Source organism: Tyto alba, unplaced genomic scaffold (assembly GCF_018691265.1).
Source record: "Tyto alba isolate M040663 unplaced genomic scaffold, T.alba_DEE_v4.0 Super-Scaffold_45, whole genome shotgun sequence".
Taxonomy (NCBI): domain Eukaryota; kingdom Metazoa; phylum Chordata; class Aves; order Strigiformes; family Tytonidae; genus Tyto; species Tyto alba.
Genome location: NW_024881321.1, coordinates 4930204 through 4948353, shown reverse-complemented (window position 1 = coordinate 4948353; position 18150 = coordinate 4930204). Strand labels below are relative to the sequence as shown.

The following is an 18150-nucleotide window of genomic DNA, read 5'->3' as shown; positions in this document are numbered from 1 at the left end:
GCTAAAGGGCAGGATGTACACAGAAACAAAGAAATAAATGAGATTTATTCAGCACGGAAATCTGGAGACATGTAATGAACATATATTAGCCTCTTAAGATAACTACTCAGGATGCTGATGGAGGTGAAATTGCAATCTCATCATTTGCCCATCAGACCACCATCAGGCTCATGCACAGCAGACTTGCAGCTCCGAAGCAGTCTAGGCCTTCCAATACATTCCATCCCCTTTCCAAGCTATATTTTATTAGTTTAAGAAAAAAAAAAAAAAAAAAAAAAAAATCTATATTCCAACCAGTAGAGTCACTAACAAGACACAGATCTTTTGGAGCTAAAACAGGAAAGCATGTGTGGCAGAATGTTTAAGGCCATACTAGACTGGGAAAAAAAGCCCACCTTTGTAGAGAAAGTATTTCCATACATACGCCTTTAAAGACAAAAACAAAGGTTTTCTAGTCATAAGCCATTATAAAATTGCTGGCTGATCACCTGCTGTCTTGCATGCACATCAAGCTGTTTTTCCAGCAAGATTTGTTCACTTACATTGCCCAAATGAATGTCTCTCTTAAAATAAAAAAAATAAAAAATAAAAAAATTAGCCCATTGAAAATAACTCCCTAATCTGCCATCCTTTCAATAGAACTGAAGTGCTCTTCACACACATAGTACACGAGCATCTTGAATTAGCAGAGAACTATTTTTAAATACATGCAGGATAAGATATGAAATTAGTTTCATGGGGAATGAGAACCTTAGAGATTATTTACTTTCCCTTAATTACTTTGACTCACCACTCATCTTTCCAATAGTACTACCTATTTCACACTCAAATTTTGATACTAAAGACATGTGAGTGTGGTTTTTTGAACACTTAAGATTATGGACCTTAACGATACATCTTAACCACACTTCTCAAATTGACTTACCCGCATAAAAAATAATGAATGACACAGTATGGTACAAATATTCCTTCTTTGAAACAACTGCCTCAAAATAAGGATCCCTATGTTAAAGCAAGCACTTTTCTTTGAGCAAAAACACGAAAATTCTGACAACTGTACAAAATGATTACACTAGGCACAGGTAGCCTCTTATACTACTGATCTTGTAATGTAAGGATCAAAACAAAGATTATTAATCAAAACTTATTTTTGAGAGCAAGGAACTTAGATGAGAGGAGAGCCTACCCAAGTCCTGAGCCTGAGAGAGAAGCTCAAGTTTCTAAGCCCTCAAACAAGAAGAAATTAAGTGTGGCCATACAGCACTGCTGGGCTACATCCACTACTCATCTTTATATGACATGGACACATTTCTGTCATGTGCACAAGATACAAAAAAAAAAAAGTTACTGTAGATGAAATGCTATTCCAGAAGGAAAGCACTTGTAGCAAATTCCAAATATAAAATTAAAGAAAAAGAGTAATAAAAAAATAAGATCTATAATCTTATCCCTGTAGAAATAAATTAATTAGGATCTCCATGACAGAGCCTCAGAACATAAAAAAGTGGAAAAAGAAAGGATAAAGGCAGCAAATAAAAGGAAAGTAATAAAGAAGACAGCACATTAAACAGAAAATAGCAAGTCTGAAATATAAAAGAAATGGAGGTCACAGTAAGAAGACATAGGACAGATGGACAGAAAGAGAAAGGAGCATTATAAAAATGAAAGGAGAGAAGGCAAGACAAAAAGGGCTAGGGAGACAGACATATAGAAGGGACCACTTAAAATTGGAAAAAAAAAAAAAAAAAAAAAGAGACAATCAAATGAAAAAAACACCTGCAACCAACCACAGCTCTACATTCCTCCCCAAAAATTAGTCTAGAAACCAGGGCTGGAAGGAAATTAAGTGAAATTCATTTAATTGGTTAACAATGCTTCATTCAATGCTGACGGCTCAGGGCACAGCCCTGTCTCTGTCAAGCAGTGGGACTTTTTGCCAGAACTTCTCAGCTCCCATGGGATTAAGGCTGAGCTGAAGCAATGCCTGAGTGATTTTCTGCACTTAAACACCTGTGACACTGCATACCATCGCATCAGCTCTGGATTTTTTAGGATGACTAGTCTTTACTAGGTAAGAGAATTAACAGGTACAAAAACTGTCACGGTATTACAAGTAGCAGCATATACTACTGCCACCATGTATTGAATTTGAGTTCTCTCATTAAGCTGAGTTATCAAAATCATTTATTATGTTATCAAGTACTAATAATTCTTCTATCAGCTGTCAATGATTAATTTATCAGAAAAAAAAAAAAATCCTGGCTATTAAAGCACTTAGCGAAGGAATCACCATGAAATAAAGCAGATTTTCTCAAGGCTTTCCAGAGAGAGATGGTGAAAAAGAAGCTTTGGGTTCCACTTTCCACTGGTGAATATTATGCCGTTCCAACAAAACAACCGTTGCAGTTGAGAGAAAGGAGGAGGAAACCCTGAAAAGAATTTCTCAAATCACTTATTAGAATATAATGAATATTAACAATAGACAGTACAAATTCTCTTGAGAATTGAGTATTGCTGGGTTTTGGATCCCTTCTTCTAGGCTCTTAAGGTTGCTAGGGAATTTCACAGTTAATGGTGTATTTCCATATGAATGTTTGAAGAAGGGGGAAGGGTTTGCAAAACTGAATCTTAAGCATGCAGTTTTCTTTGTGTTTCAGAGAGAAAAATCTGATATTCTTGTAAAGCTGAAATAAGACACTTTCAAACTTAACTACACATTACCAAAAGATTTTTAGAATTATAATTTACACAGAAAATGTTCAAAGAGGCACTGTGAGAAAGAACTTGCTTCTCTCACGACAGTCAGTAGCAATGCACCAGACTTGCCATTATACACACTCTAAGGGCAATAAGCAGTTTACAAACCATAGCAGCTTTGTTTTGCTTTAACAGATAAAAGCAACAAGTTTATTTTGTTTTAAACTGATTGTATGTCCATTTTTCATAGACCATTTAAAAAGCACATCACTATGGGCTTCCCAATGACAAATACACTGAGGCACCAGCAAGTGACACCACACTTTGTACTCCTTGACATGGATGAAAAAATTCAATTCAACTTTTCTTTTTTCTACCTGGAAAAAGAAATGCCTCCGAAAAGTATTTTTTAGCCCTACTTCCTGAGAACAAAGCTTGAACAATGCTCTGTCTGCATCTTCATCTGTTTCTCTTCCCTTCTCTACACTAACTTTGGGTGACATTTGTCAAGAGCAACCAAAACTGACAGAGGGCAGAATCTCTTCATTTTCATGAAAATAAGTGGCTGAATAAAGGAGAAAAATAATAAATGTCCCATGATTTGAATGGTAGGTACTCAGCCTTGCATCAGAAAATCCACAGAGCAATCACCACCGTAGGAGGACCTGTGGAAAACAAGATGAGGTTGGCTCCACACTCACACCACCACCACCACCATTTATCCGGTTGTTCTCCCCATCCTTTAGTACTCAAAACATCCCAACTCAGGCAACTCTTATTTACTGCAAGTATACAGTAAATACAGACATGCTTTCATCGGCAACTGATGTGACAGTTGATCTTCACACCACAGTATTATCTTAATAAACTGTCTCTCAGCCCCGAGGTCTTTGTTCTCATAGAAGTGACCTACGGTTTGTCACCCTGCATCTTACACAAAGCATGACGAGCACAGAGGTTATATCAGTTAATTGCATAGTGACTGCAAAAATAGTGTGCTTTCTTCCTTTCAGCAATGTGGTCTTTCTCTACTGAAAACAACTGGAGTTACACTGTGTTTCAAATTAATGACAGAACTGTGTATCTGGATAACTCAATCATTAGTAATGTTACTACCACATGAGCTTGTCTGTATGGTATTTGACAATGAAATTCAAGTTAAACAGCCTCCTCCAGAACAAAGACAATGTTGGATTAATTATGTAACTTCCTACACATTTAGAAAATTAAGATGAATATCCCTTTTATAACGATATTAAAATCCTACAGAATAAGAACCAGATTGTAATCTGCTATTGTAGTGTATCTCATGAATATCTCTTGAATTACTCAAAATTTAAATCAGTGGAGCTCAGAATCTGGCCCCATACATCTTAAAAGAACATTTGACTCATTATTCATGTAAAACGGACACGATCTCCATCAACACATAGTGCACAGGAACCAATTTGTTTCCTAGGAGAGTTCAAATTCTCTGCCAAAAGAGCTTGTATTCTGGTACTTCTAACATACTATGTTATTTTTATTGCTCTACATGCTACTTTTGCTACTAGCTATGGAGTGAACATCTGGAGAAAAGCAGAAACTGGGGTCCATTACTCAATTTTTTTCCCCACACACTTCCCAGAACTCAGGCAACTATCTTCCTCCGACTGAAGACAGCCACTGGAAATACTGTAAGAAGTCCATAAAGCTTTTACTAGCTAAAACACAAACCACAGACTACTGAATTCATCTTGTAACATGATTATTCCTCCAACATAGTCCAAAACTGAAAGCATGCATCTCTAAATAAAATACACAGAAATGTTGTAGATGAGTCACAAGTCTCTAAGCAGTCTGGTCTACCATTCTTTTCGTCTACTTTCAGTTGTGCTTTAGCAACTTGGGATATGTCTACATAAGCTTTTTGGAGACAGGTAAGTTTTCTCTACCTACGCTACATGATGCTTTTGCACCAGCCAGGGCTGAACCTCAAGTTGTGTGAGCAAGGGATCATACATGAAAATGTGAATTTATCAAAATGCTTCAAGCCTAACAGTGCAACATGGCAAAACGCTCCTCATTGAGCTGGGCAGGGAACAAAATATTTTCAAGTCTGAAAACATCCATGTTCAACTGCCAGTGTCTCCTATAACTTGACTGCTACATATTCCCTTGTTCTGACACAAACAGGGATAATAGACTGATCATCTGGATTTCAGTTTAAGTTATGAAACCACTTCTGACCGTCCCACTTCCTTTTATCCCACTCACTGCAAGGCTTGGTGAGTATCACAGACAAATAGAGCTGGAAACAACCATGCAACAGGATCCATTTCATCCTTTAAAGACAACAGAGTCATATCTACCATGTTCTTGAAGACTTCAACTGGTAAAGGCCCCCTAATGTTCACACAGTCTATTTTAGGACCCCTTTGCATCCTTCCCACTAGAAAAAAAAGTCCTAAACTTGTTATTTCTTGCAACATATTCAGCCTATTATTTTTACTTTACTCACTGTGGGCACTGCAGATTTTTTTTTTTTCCTCATACGTCAGACTTCCTGTTTTCCATCTTCATTCAAAGCATTAATCTTGTCATTTAGTTTCTACAGCTGCTGAGGCCTCCTTCAATAGTGTTTCTCAAATATTTGGTGGTTTTTATTTGCAAGTTAGAAGAATAAAGTTTCCACTTGAACTGGACTGTCATCAGGCTATAGCTGGTCAAAATCCTTCTGAAGACATCATTAGTTGCCTTCCTAAGATTATGATTCTCTGCAGAATATCTTGCTGTGTAATTTTTTTTTTTTTTAAAAAAAAAGTCACATTCAATTTCAGTTTAAACAAACTTGCATTATTGAGGACCACAGAGTCACAGAGTGGAGGCAAAAATAAAGATATGATCTTACTGAGAGGATGTCCAAGAGTAACTGAAGGAAGAGAGCATAAACACTCTTTTTTTCAGCCAACTGCTAATTACACAGATGGCTCTTTCTCACCAAGATGAACTCAGCATCAGGACAAACCTACTTCTGAAGTTCTCATTTCAATTTGTTTCTGCCGCTACTACGCTAGCTCCTCAGGCACTTACAGAACACCTCCTTGTTGTACAGTGGTATTCCTTAGAGACATGGCTGAGAGTGTTAGAAAGGTCTGCATTTCTCCTTGCACAGATGCTTATAGCCACTCTCTGAACACTTCTCATATTCACTGAACCACCTCACATTAATAGAAGTGCTGTTTATTTTAGGTTTGGTTTTTCAGTTCTGCATTTCCCTTTTCCTTCTTCCATTTAACAGCAAATTAGTGAATTTAAATGTCTTTAAAAGGGCAGTACTCGCAGGCTTACATCTCACCCTATATTGCTCATTTTGTGTTATGCTGACAGTTATGTTAGCAAAAAAGGAAGTTTCTCACCAAGTCTGAAGGCTTAATTTTCTTAGTGTTTAAGATAGGAGTGGCTACTGCTCTTTGTCCTCCCTGATAACAAAGAAAAACCGATTCCTCTAGAATGAAACAACATTGAAGAGCCACTGAACCAACTAGAACAGTGACTTCAGTGATCATTACAGCTATATTTCAGTGATGACAGGCTTGTCAAATCATCTCATCTTCAGGATTATCAAATTCAATCTTCTGCTTTCAATACAACATTCAGTTTCATCTGGCAGGCCACGTGACATTGATGAACCAAAAGAAACAGATCTTCTGCATGATTTTAAGATGACCACTAGTCTTTTCTGTCTAGCTACTTGTGCAACATTTATACTTTAGGTATACGGGAATTGTTTGATTACAGTAGGTTGTCTGACTCACTTTACACTACTCCCTTTATTCTTGGGCAAGATGAGCCTGAAAATTATTGCTTTTACCATTGCTATGTACCACTGCATTTGTACTGTTCAGTACCGAACAGAATCAACTTTCTTATTATGGAAAAAGTAGACCTAGGTCCAAGACTGGCAAGCTGGCCTTGTACAAAGCTGCTTTGTCAGATGTGCTGCCTAATTCCAGATTTGAACAAATGAAGCCTACTCTGACCACGCAGCTCTCCATTCTCCTCCTTCTCATCACCATCCATGGAGAGCAGATTACATTAAGCAGCTACTCCGTTCTTTCATTATCAGCGAGCCTTCTCTTTCCTTTCCTCCAGAGATTTTATGCAGTTGCATAATATCCCTTAATATTTTCCAAGAAATTTAAAAAGAAATTCCAATTTTTCAGCCTTTCACTTTACTTAATAAATGTCTTTAGATTCCTTTCCAGGCTGAAATTACAGCCGCCTTCTATTTTGCAAAGAAAACAATACAAACTACATATGTTCTGCAAAATTATACAGAAGTTAAACAAACACATCATGGAAAATAAAACTGCAAAACCCAGCTAATGACATACTCACCACACCTGGTTTCACATGTTTTTCTGTAATAGTATTAACCTTACAGAATTGGCAAGAAACTGGATAGCTAAGTAAATTGGCAATAGTACACCAAGGCTTTCACCTGGAGTGTATCAGCTCAAGTTTAGCCCAGATCCTCTAGGAATTGAAAGCTCGTGCTCTCTCACAGGCTGTTAATGAAATAAAATGGTAATGGCTACCTGGTTCATACAAAATAGGAGATTACATTGCAGAAAAAGAGTCATCAGCATAAACAGTATTTCCTGTTACTGTAAAGATATGAATAACCTTGAACCAAAAAACTAGACAAGGGTGCCTTCATTTGCTGAAATTAAATTAACCCAAGAGATGCTCGTTTTAGGCTAGCTAATGGAAAAGCAACACAAAGAAGACACTAAATTGAACATACTTTCCAGGATCTTTAAGTCTTCAGCTTTCACACGTAACAGCCTCCCACCAACACATCCAGTTATGCTCTGAGTGAAGACAGCAAAAGCCAGATGTGCGTGGCAGAGGAGGCATGAGGATGCATGAATAGACCACCCATTTACAGCTAGTAAATCCATGAAGAGTGCTTGTTCACATCCAGGTGTCCATCATCTGCCAGCAGAGGACCATAAACACACATTTTTTTGATGCATCTGTAACCATACTACCCTGGGCTGTGATCTCAGCAGCTTTCACTGCTAAGCAAGGGTCACAACTCCAAGGAAAACTCTCAATAAACTAAGTGGATCACTTACTTGGTAAATGCAACTCTTTCTTCCGAGTCAGTGTTGAAGCAATGCCAACATCCATTGTAAGTCATCAGAAGAGATTAATCCATGGATCTTTGCCACCAAAATACAAGCCTCTACCACTGCAGAATGAGAGGGAACTGCTTCACTTGGTAGAAAATAGCAAGCTCTTATTCTATATGTAGAGGAAGCCACTGAATTAGGATATAACACAATTTCACAGAATGTCAGACCAGCAAATTATTAGGAAGCAATCTGCTACTTTCAGATGAAACAAACTTTGTCATCACTGAAATACTACCTATAAGCGCACAAGTACCAGTGCCCATTCTAAGAGCTTGCTCGCATTCTGGTTATTGTACTCCACCTCCCTAAATTCACCTCATGCCTTTATCAGCTACTTCTACTTCATTTCTTCTTTGCTTCCCTGACAAAATGCTTCTTAACAGGCATGGGTAAATCTAAAGAGAGTTGTAAAAAATACTGTTAAACCCTCACTGTATTCTACCCCAGGCAGAGCTGTTATACCCTGAAGCATTTTTACACTGTGTGTAGGGCACAGACCCCTTTAAATACACATAAAGCCAACCTGTCATACCAAAATAGCTGTATGTTAGCCACTCTGGCCATGAAGGAACTGTTCCCCATCATGTATTGGTGAGATCTCGTATATCAAACCCCACATCCTAAATGCTAACACTATGTTAAAAGTAACTGTATAAAATTCTTCAAAGCCTCAATTAACTTAAGACTAAAAATAGAGATCTATTAACAGAAGAAAATTGCAATTAAGAATGTTGTGGACTTAGTTTCTCCCTGCAAAGATGACCTAATAATAATCTTACATTTATACAGTATCTTTCAGTCTAAAGGATTTCATCCAAGTCTGATCTGAGACATACTTACACAGAAGAGCATTATACACAAGTAATCCTAAGTAAACCAATCTACTCAATTTCATTACCAGCAACTACCCAGATTGATACACTCAACTGTATGGGTTCTCTTTATCTACCTTATCCACCCATCAACAAATCATACACCCATCAAAAAAACTGACCCTCTAACATAGGTAATGCATTGGCAACAACTTCAGTCATAATCCTTATATTCTGCCTAAAAAAACCCACCTTCTTCCAGCTTTGTTCAATCTCTTCTCAGACCTTCATCACCAACACTATCAACCACCTCCCAGAGATGATCATCAGCTGAACCTTATTTACCTATCAGAGGATTTGTGTTTAATCAGTCACCTGGAGTGTATTGGGAGTGTACTGGTTTTTAATAGACAGACCAACTTTTTCCATCTTGTTCTGCACACAGAAGACCTAAACCTGGCTTCCACAGCTTCAAAATACCCCTTTCTTGTACCATCAAGTACTTAAACCAAAAGTCAGTCTCACCAACCAGCTCTACCCCAGCTCAGCTTTCCTTTGTATGTAGTACTCCTGCAAGATCACTGTTTTAATCATTATCACACAAGGAAGGGTTGTTCTGAATCATTTGTTTTTACCTTATGGTTACCAAAATAGGCCTTGTTTAAACAGTTGGCTGTCAGGTATCCACAAAGCATGGCAGAGGGAAATCCACCTCCTCCTCTGCAATTGGCATGGCTGCTAGAAAACATTCCCTGATGATACCAGACTGAACAATGATTTTTTTTTTTTTCCTGAATACTTGCTTTGAGTAAAATGAATTGCAAGAAACCACTGTAATAACATCATACCAGGCAAGTGTTCCTCAAGAAAGCTGCCATTACACCTTGAACCTGCAACTGCCCAGTCTATATGGATGAGGGAGACGTTTAAAGCAATGCACCCTCGGAAAGATCATCCATATGTGTTTCCTCCTCCCTCAGCCTCTTCCAGAAAAAGCACCACTGATGGCTGTAGTCATCAGGACTTGAGCTGCACACAGACTACCCAGATCACAGGAGACAGCTGTTATGAGATCAGGGCATCATGATGGGGGGACGGGAAGGAAGCAGTAGAATCTGCTATCCATCATTGCTACCTGATGGCAGTAAGCTTTCTTAGATGATCAAATCAAATGCTGCAGGAACTGTCAACAAACAAGAAGCTGTCACCTCTGTGCCCCCTACACCACCCCAGGAGGCTCATTGTTTTCAAAAGGGAAAACAAGCAAATGAATAAACCAGAGCTGTTTACTAAAAAAATCTGCTGTAGCCAGTCCTTGCACATCCACCATCCCGTCATTGACTCAACCTGAGCTCATATGGTGACCCTGTTCCAAGTCATGCATTTATAAAAGCATAACATCCAACTGTCTTGGCACTGAAAACTGTTTGGCCAAGGTACTAACATTCAGGTTTGAGAAAAATCAAGTCAAGGATAGTTGGCCCATTATCTGACCTACTTTCTCTTGTCACCTTTAGCTGAAACTAGAACAAAACAGAGACATGAAAAAGTGCTGTTAGATCTTGCACTCCATCTCCTTGAAAAATGCAGAATTTACTCCTCCAGCATATTTGCTAGTTACCTGCCTACCCTTATTTTAAACATCTGAAGAGGTGTGGGGTCTCACTACACCTGGACTAATATAGACTCCAATACATTTTTCTATCATTAATTTTTTTACCCAGAATTCATCTTAAACTTATTTCCTCAATTTCTCCATTTAGTCCTAGGTATTCTCTCACGTAATGCACCGAAAAAAAATCAGATTCCTTTGACTATAATACATTTCAAATATCTACATGTAGTTAACCTATCTCCCCATATTCAGTATCAGCCTAGAAATGTCTATTTTTTAATATTTCCCCTCAATCTAGTTCCTCCAGACCTCCAAGTATTTTACTGCTCTTCTTTGAGCTTCATTGAAATTGCCAATACCTTCCTGTTGACATGATATTTAGAATTTTTGAATGTGTTCACATTATATTCTTAGGGAAGGGGAATCCCACCTCTTTGTTCACAGACATGCCAGCTTTTTCTTGTCAGCTCCAGCACAAACCATGCCGTTCTGTAACCAAGTCACACTGCAGACTCATGTATTACTTCCTGACGGATCTTAATTCTAGATCCCTTCTGGCATCACTATTACCCATCAGTGAGTTCCCACTTTGATACCCCTTGCCCTGAGAACTTGCCTTTTCTCCAGATGTGTTCCTGTCACTCTACGATCCTGTAGGAATTCTCCTGAAGTTATGTTTACTCCAAAGCAAAGATGTTAGTTACAAAGGTTATAGGTTTTGCTCAAGGCCCCTATTCTACAAAACATTTAGTTACATGCCTAACTTTAACCACATGCTTAAATCCAGTTGATCTCAGCAAGCAGAGATGAGTTTAAGCATACATAAAAAAAAAAAGTTAGGTATGCAAGTCAGTGCTTTGCTGAACCAAATCCTCGGTTTCTGTAATCACTTGGATGGTTTATTTTCCATATTTGGCAAGAATTGACAGCTCAATGCTTTTATGTTACAAGATTTAAAAATGAAGCTTCAAGAGAGTCCAAAACTGACATCATGCTTTTGTTCCTTTCTTAAAATAAGAAAAGGAAATAAATACCTAAGTAAATATGCAACAGTACAGTAATCATTAAGCCTATAGGATTTAAACATGCAGTAAGTAACTCTATATTCTCGTTACTGCAGTACCCTCTCTTAAAATAAAAAAACCCTGTGAAAATTTTGAAAAGGCACATGTATCTCAGTAAGATATGCAGCACGCTCCCCGGTAGCTCATTACCCACGACGACCATTGCGTAGCTAAATGGAGAGAACAAAGCTGTCCATTTCTTAATTCCCATCTACCAAATGTCTTTAAATGAAATGGACTTAACTCACTGTTCCAAGAAAGATGGATTTTTAGTGGGAAGAAGGTACTAGTCTTTGGTTTCGGTCGTGGATTGACTATTTCCACCCGTTGCCAACCCAGACGACAGCAGATGTAAGATTTTGCATTCATCACCAGCAACAAATGCAATTGGCATAACAGGAATTTCGTGGAGAGTATTTAAAATCACTTCCAAATGTCTTCCATTGTTTACACACAGAATACTTCATGACCTTCCTCTCCCCCTTGTTTTTTGTTTGTACTTTTTGTTTTCTTTGCCTTCCCTCATTCTGCTGCCTGGTAAAGACAGGCAGAGACTAAGTGGGGACTGCAATTAGACAGCCATATCAAGCTTAATCTGCAGACTACCTAATTGTAAGATTCAAGGTTTGGGAGGAGTGCCATCTGAGAAAGAAATGGAGAAGAAAAATAGGAAAATGACTACTTCCTCTCAAGCCATAAAGCCTTCCAAAATTCAATTAACATGTTCTAAACTAAACCATCCGCACATGCTATGGCACTAAAATGTGTGATTTCAAATATAGACAAAAAAGTAGCTGCCCATTGAGATTTTTACGAATTATAGTATTCTCTGACCATTCCACTCCCACCTTTTTTATTGAATTGGCATCTCTTGTAACACTTTTGTACCTCAGTACTTGAGACGAACCAGAAAAATACCTACAGTCAAAATAAATAAATTGTACATGACTGTCTGCTGGGTCTGTTAAATAACGCTGTGAACCCCAAAGTCACTCGGAGAACGCCATTCCCACACCTACCACAAATATTGTTGCTTAATACTGCATACATGATTAAGTTCACTGTCTTCCCCACAGCAAATTTTTCTTGTGATTTTATAGTTTCCCACGTGGAAATAATACCTTCACTTTCACAGATTCACTGGTGCAACCAATAGGAAAACTACCACTGTTTTTATTTACAGTGTGACCGCTTTAAAATACAGCTGGATGGCGAAGACTTGTAGGTAAAACTCTGTGAACAACTTTTTGCCACATTCTCCAATAAAGGAAGGAAAAGTGGCAAAGAGACAAAAGCAGAGAAACCCTCCTGCTGCATTGTGCATGCAATTACTCATCTGTGCCTACTCACCTCCTTTCCCTACTGCAGTTCAGCATCTCCAGCAGCCTTCGAAGCACTAACAACCTGCTGGAAGGCTGAAGCCCGCCAGGCAGTGAGCACCCATACCGGGTTAGATCCACAGCTTGCACTAATGGATTTTTTCAGATAGATGGCAGTGCACAAAGTGCATCCGAGATTGGTCCAGGGTCGAGATGCCATTTCAATGCTCAGACACTTTAACTAAGGGAATTACTGCATTATCAAAAGAGCTTTTAGAAAGATCACGGCTTAGGATCCAATCCTGCTGCTCTGTCATAGCTCTAGCTCTTTTCAGGGGGTGAACTGGGTGCCAAGAACGTAAACATGGTAAAGCAGCACTTAGGATTTTACTTCCCATTCCTGTGAGCGGCAAAGGATTTTTCTTTCAATATATTCTAACAAATACAGCTTCAAGACACAAAGCTAAAGGATGACTACCAAGACAAAGTCCAAAAAGACATTGCATACCGGATACAGGAGATGATAAATCTGATTTCCAAGGGTCTGTAATAGCACAGATTTAGAACTAGTCCAGCAATAAGAACAGGGTATTTCAAATCACTCTTAGTGGCAAAAATTCTACAGCCACTACTTAATTTTGAGCTCTCTTCTTTCTAACAGACATTGTTATCAAGCTAGGAGAGCAAAGTGAAATTTTAACCATTTAACTGCACTTACCCCAGCAAATCCCTTTCTCACAGAAGGAAAATATTAACAAAGCAGCTGAAATAAACAGGAGCAAATCTCACTGCACATTTAGCAGTTCTGCACCTACTACTTGGGGGGTTTGACATATAGCTATCACGGTGTGGAAGCATCCACCATCGTTTTGTTTTCTGTTTGCAGTAGGGGGTTGCTAGGAAACAAAATACTATTGTCTGATTTCATGATCTATTGCCTGGTTTGCCTGGCAATAGAGTCTTCTAAATCTATTACCGGATTATTTGATATTTTACAGAGAGATTAAGACTACCATTAAAACACATGCACACAGAGAAGAACAGTAAAAAATGCCTCAAAATTCAGGGGAAAGGATGTATATAGTCCAGGTTAAGGAAGACAAACTATCCTGAGGAAAAAATGAACTTAAGCAGCCTGGTGATATTTATATACGCACGCACTCACACGTGTAACAGCGTTCCTCGACTGTATCTCTAGTTTTGCCAACTTGTCAAAGACTCTCTTGCTTCTGAGGATACAAACCGTTCTCTTACTACTGGAGAGCTACTGTACACTGCAAGTTCAGTCAATACCTCACGCTGCAGAGCGCCTGGCGCGGGCGAGCACACATGCCAGAGTCATTTTTGTTCTTGGAATTCAGCTCAGGGTTGTTTCAGTGCCTTAATTTCTTTATGTAATTTTTTTTTTTTTTTTTTTTTTTTGCACGTTTGGACAGATAGAAGAGCTGGGAACTATTCCCTACTGTCTTCCTTCTCCTCCCCCCCACTTTGGTTGTAACATAAATAAATAAATAAAACAGATAGATAGATAAATAAATAAAAGCATTGGGAAGAGAGATCTAAAATTGAAAGCCACAACAGCAAATTTCACATAATATGTACAGGGGCAAGTTTTTTGTAAAGTGAGAGATTAAAATATTATTAAAACCAGACAAATGTGGGTGCCTGTCAAAGCATCCCCACAACATGACAAGAGACCTTAACAGCAAAAAACAATTCTTAAAAGCTGAGGCAGATGAAAAGAATTCAGCACAAAGCCATAGAGAAAATGGTTTTAAATAAAACCTGCAGAGTAGTTATTACTCTTTTATGTATATCTACAATTTCACACCATGCACAACATGCATTATTTCAAAGTCCTTTCAACTTATTTAGTAATGTCCACGCATTTTATCACTCCATTTCAAATTTGAGAAAAAAAAATGAATGAGGTACATTGCAAAAGACATCAAAGCTTTTCACACACGATGGAAGAACTTCCAGTGATACAAAAAAAAAAAAAAAAAAAGTCATAAAGTCATAACATGCAAAATAAAAAATACACAATTAACGGGAAGGATGCGAGAGCTCCTTGTCTCTCCTGCCCAGGGATGGATTTATCCAGCCTCTAAACCTTCCTTTCAGAAACCAGGAGCCCTCACTAAAAAACACATTTAGAATTACAGAACAAAAGAGTAAAATGCAAGAGAGCTCTTTCCACCCCAGACAACAGCGAGCTACTTCTAGCGATTAAAGCAAAGCAACGAGAGGTGGACACGACCCACGACCAATCCCACTCCTCGCCAGGGTTAGGACACGGCTGTTCCCCAGCTGGGAACCCACTACAATAACACTGCTAGTTACAAACCGGTGTCCAGCGGTTCCCCCCGTCCCTCACCGGTCGCACACCGAGATCCTGTCACCTACAGCTTCGCGGAAACCCGTTTTAAAGCGCTCGCTCAGGGAACGGGGGAGGAGGAGGAGAGGGATGGGACAGTCACCTCCCGAGCTGTCACCAAAAAAACTGTTGTGCAGACGGCGGGGGGGGGGGGGCTGCCGGGGTCCTCGCAGCCGCAGCCACCACACTCTCGGGGGGGGGAGAGCTGGGTTTGCAAGCGGGAAGGAACCCCCCACCCCCCGGGGTCCGACCCCGGCTGCCCCGAGTGCGCTCCCCACCCGGCCGCTCGCCCACGCGTGTGCCCCCGGGGGGGGGGAGGTTGCTCGGCGCGGCGGGGGCGAGGGCAGCGGCGGGAGTGGGAGACCCCCACCGCCGCTGCAGCGGCGGCAACTGCAATTAAAAAAAAAAAAAAAAAAAATTGGGGGGGGGGGGGGGAGGGTGGAGGGGGGCGCGGGAGAGAAAATAAAAATAAATAATTAAATAGCCCGCTAACGGGAAAAATAAAAACCCACCCTAAACAGGCGGACCCCCAAACAACAACAAAAACCGGGCGCCCAGGAGAGCAAACTTTCTGACTCACCGGGGAGAGCCACTGCCCGGGGGGGGTGGCGGGGGCGGCGCCGGGGGAGCGGAGCCGGAGCCGGGGAGGCGGGAGCCACCGGCGGGGCTGCGGCGGGGCCGGGGCAGCGCGTCTCGCCCTGCTCCCACCCTCCCTCCCTCCCTCCCTCCCTCCCTGCTCGCCCCGTCCCTCCGCAGCGCCTGCCCGGCCTCCCCCGCCGGGAGCCGCCCGGGGTGGGCTGCCGCCGCCGCGGGACCGCCGTACCTACCGGCTGCCGGTGCGGAGCCGCGGGGGCCGCGGAGCAGCGGGAGCCGCCGCCGCCGCCCGCCCCCCCCCCCCCCCCCCACTCCCCACCCCCCCACCCTCCTCCTCCTCCTCCTCCTCCTCCTCCTCCTCCTCCTCCTCCTCCTCCGCCGCCCCGGCCCAACCTTCGTCGGCTGCCGGGTCCGGCGGCGCTGCGGCGGGCGGAGGACGCCCCGCGGCGGCGGGGAGAGCGGAGCCGGCGGAGCGGGGTGCCGGGGGGGGGCGGCGGCCGCCGATGCACAAGGCAGCGCGGTGCCTCGGTCTGTGCTTGTGTGTGAGTGTGTGTGTGTGTGAGTGTGTGTGTGTGCGAGTGTGTGTGTGTGCGCGCGCCGGGGAGGGATGCTGCAAGGGACCGAGGGAAAATTCTCCCCTCCTAGCAAAGCCGCCGACAAATGGCAAGGCAGGTGTGCGAGGAGGAAGAGGGGGGGGGGGGGGAGGCAAGGCTCCCGGAGGAGGAGGAGGAGGAGGAGAAAGGGGGAGAGGGGCGGTGAGGAGGGCGGGGAGCGCACAGCCCGGCGGCGGGGCGTCGCGGAGTCCCGGGGGGGGGCAGCGGCCTCGCTGGGAAGGTCCCGGGGTTCGGCGCTTGGGGCGGGCGCTAGAAGCGTGGTGAAGCCCCGCTGCGCCGCTTTTTTTTTTTTTTTTTTGGGGGGGTGGGTGGGTGTGTGTATGCAGCGCCCCGCTCCGCTTTATTGAGGGGCCCTGCGGAGCCGCGGGGGCGGCGGACGCCCCCCCCGAGCCGGGAGCGCTCCGGGCACCCCCCGGGCAGAGCTGAGCATCCTGCCGCCGAGTTTTCCCCGAGGCTTCCCCTCAAACCTACCCGGGAGACGTTCACAGCATCCTGCGCGGCTTCGGGAGCTGCGGCCCGCCCGGTGGGATGGGTGCTGCCTCCACCAGAAGAAGTTGCATGCTGTACCTGCAGAGAGAGAAGTTACCCACCTCCCAGTTAGCCGTGGCTTAAAACCAGCACCCCCTCAGGGGAAACCCTTGACTACAGCATCTGATATTATTATTATTATTATTATTATTATTATTATTATTATTATTATTATTATTATTATTATTATTATTATTATTATTATTATTATTATTGTTATTATTATTATTATTATTGTTGTTGTTGTTATTGTTATTATTATTATTATCATCATCATCATCATCATTATCAACATTATCATCATCATTATTATCATTATTATTTCCTTATTCATCTCCCAGGCAGGAGACAGCCCTTGAGCGTGGCAAGAGCACCTGACCCCACTTTTGGCCCACGAAGCCGTGGGGTGGGTGGCCGAGGACAGCCTTTCCCAAAGACAAGGTCCCCGGGGGGGAGGCTGGTGGCAGCGAGCGCTTCCCCAAAGCCAAGCGCTGCTCCTGGAGGTGCCGCCCAACGCCTCGTCCGAGCACTGAGTTAACCAAAGGTTGTCGTGGCTGGATCTTGGTGGAAGGTGATCTGCTGATCTGAACTCTTCCTGCTACTGGAATGGGAAGAGCCTGTTGTTCTCCTGGCCTGAATTACCATGCAGGGCGGCTGGAAGCAGGCCCTTTCCTCCGTGGAGATGGTTGTGATTTAGTGCCGGAGAAAGCCTTTGTATGCCCATTTATAATACGTTTCAGCACACTTCTAGGTGAGGATTAGTTGGTAAGTGAAAAGTGGCTGTGGCTGAAAGGTGGAAACCAACATCAGACATTAAATATTGCACGTGGCAGCTATGATTTCTAGTGGTAGGAAGAAAATCCGTTAGAAAAATCACCTGTCTCTCCTTTCCCACAGTACTTCTTGCACCAAAGCGGTTCTGAATTACACCCACCGGTATGGGGCTAATTATATATGCTCACCAGCCCATCGGTTTGGCTTTACCAGGAAGCACACTTATGCAACAGAAGCAATTTCCACACCACTGGGCTCATCTGATTTAAACAATCCTGGCTTGTGTTGCTTCTGTGTGTAGGTTTTTTCCCTTGGCTGGCAGGGTTAGTGTCACAACTTCAGTGTGAGAAGTGACGACAAATAATACTGACACAAATTATACCGAGCGACACGAGGGCACACGTGGAGGGCGAAACACAGAAATGAATGCACTGGTTCAGGTAAGTGTTAACTACCTCTGCTGAGGAGCAGGAGCCACGCTTGGCCCAGCTGTGCAGATGTGGGTTATTTATTTCCTGACTGGTCCTTGCTTTGCTTTCCAGCGGCAATACAAATCGCTGAATAAAGGAAAAG

At 42.2% G+C, this 18150-nt stretch overlaps 1 protein-coding gene across 6 annotated transcripts in view; it reads right to left on the bottom strand.

Moving 5' to 3' along the window:
• The window catches only part of ENOX1 (ecto-NOX disulfide-thiol exchanger 1), a 373111-nt gene extending 357011 nt beyond the window's left edge, over positions 1-16100 (bottom strand). For 2 of the 6 annotated variants that reach the window (XM_042806116.1, XM_042806120.1), the window contains exon 1: positions 16055-16100. The gene's annotated coding sequence lies outside the window, so the exon portion shown is untranslated. Of the gene's footprint in view, positions 1-7820; positions 7842-15037; positions 15158-15647; positions 15670-15894; positions 15951-16054 lie in introns of those variants that run through there. The other 4 variants (XM_042806117.1, XM_042806119.1, XM_033006716.2 and 1 more) reach the window with 4 other exon arrangements.
• Positions 16101-18150: the final 2050 nt, after the last annotated feature.